The 1659-nt window shown below is 44.6% G+C and overlaps 1 protein-coding gene across 1 annotated transcript in view; it reads right to left on the reverse strand.

Moving 5' to 3' along the window:
* DLEC1 (DLEC1 cilia and flagella associated protein) overlaps positions 1–1659 on the reverse strand; it is a gene marked incomplete at its 5' end in the record, with an annotated part of 41316 nt that overhangs the window by 29138 nt on the left and 10519 nt on the right. The window lies entirely within an intron of this gene.

Genomic DNA, 1659 nt, shown 5'->3' on the forward strand with positions numbered 1-1659 from the left:
ATCACTGCTGATGATCTACACAACATTCTGAATCTAATCCAAGCACAAGCTGTGGACTTTAACACGTCAACAAACACAGGGGTTCCAGCTAAGATCATAGCAATGGCTCTGCAATATTCTTTGTAATCCAGAAAAGGTTGCTTAACTAGATTGCTTCAGCAGAAGTGTATTCCATGGAGTGTGTTCATGGTTTTTAAAACCTTGCTCATGCTGACCTCAAAAACTTTGCCTTACTCAGGGGAGGAAGGACACTGGAATTTCAAAGTCAGTATCAATTACATAAAACTGAACTAGTACAATTTCTTGTATCACTTGCTATAGTAGGAGAAAGTTTTCCCAGCTTTGTTTCATGCAAATGCTGACACCAGACGTACAGAGACTGCTGTCATGATTATAACACAGAGATAACGTGGACATTGGCATAGTCACATCCTTTGTCACTTTACAGTATCCAGTTCACTGATACAGCATTCTGTTCTGGCATTATGCATGTGTGGTTTCCAGAAATTCACTGTAACAGTCTACATTCATGTATCTAAAATCACCACTGACCTCCTCACTGCTTTGACGGTCTCCAGCTTCTAACTACTGCAATCATGCACGTCAGGGTACTTCTATTATTGTCCAACTGATTTTGGGCAAAATTAGGAGGCCACTATCATAGAATCATAGAATGGTTTGGATTGGAAGGGACCTTAAAGATCATCCAGTTCCAATCCCCCTGACATCAGCAGGGACACCTTCCACTAGACCAGGTTGCTCAAAGCCTCATCCAGCCTGGCCTTCAACACTTCCAGGGAGGGGGCACCTACAACTTCCTTGGGCAACCTGTTCCAGTATCTGACCACCCTCACAGTGAAGAACTTCTTCCTAATATCTAATCTAAACCTGCCCTCTCTCAGTTTAAACCCATTTCCCCTTGTTTTGTCATTAACTGCCCTTATGAAAAGTCCTTCCCCAGCTTTCTTGTAGGCCCCCTTCAGGTACTGGGGGGCCGCTATAAGATCTTCCTGGAGCCTTCTCTTCTCCAGGCTGAACAGCCCCAACTCTCTCAGCCTGTCCTCATAGGAGAGGTGCTCCAGCCCTCGCATCATCCTGGTGGCCTCCTCTGGACTTGTTCTAGCTGCTCCAGGTCTCTCTTGTGATGGGGGCTCCAGAACTATGTTCAGTACAATGTAATTGTACATAAGCACATATTCCTTGACTTCAAATAGAGTTTATATTTAAATCTATTATAACTCAATAGTAGGGATCATGTGAAAGTTTTAATATGAGCTAGTTACACCAGGCTCCTGTTTTAATCAGTGGAGATCCAGTGGAACCCAGGATATCATAGAATCACAGAAGGGTTTGGATTGGAAGGGACCTTAAAGATCATCCAGTTCCAATCCCCCTGCCATCAGCAGGGACACCTTCCACTAGACCAGGTTGCTCAAAGCCTCATCCAGCCTGGCCTTCAACACTTCCAGGGAGGAGGCATCCACAACTTCCTTGGGCAACCTGTTCCAGTGTCTGACCACCCTCACAGTGAAGAACTTCTTCCTAATATCTAATCTAAACCTGCCCTCTTTCAGATATGTTATGTCTTGTTCTATGGGAGATGCCTACAGTCAGAACTGCGTCCTTAGAAGCACCTATTTCCCTGCTCTATGAAAGGGA

Source organism: Antrostomus carolinensis, unplaced genomic scaffold, assembly GCF_000700745.2.
Source record: "Antrostomus carolinensis isolate BGI_N321 unplaced genomic scaffold, ASM70074v2 scaffold13770, whole genome shotgun sequence".
In the NCBI taxonomy this organism is placed as follows: Eukaryota; Metazoa; Chordata; class Aves; order Caprimulgiformes; family Caprimulgidae; genus Antrostomus; species Antrostomus carolinensis.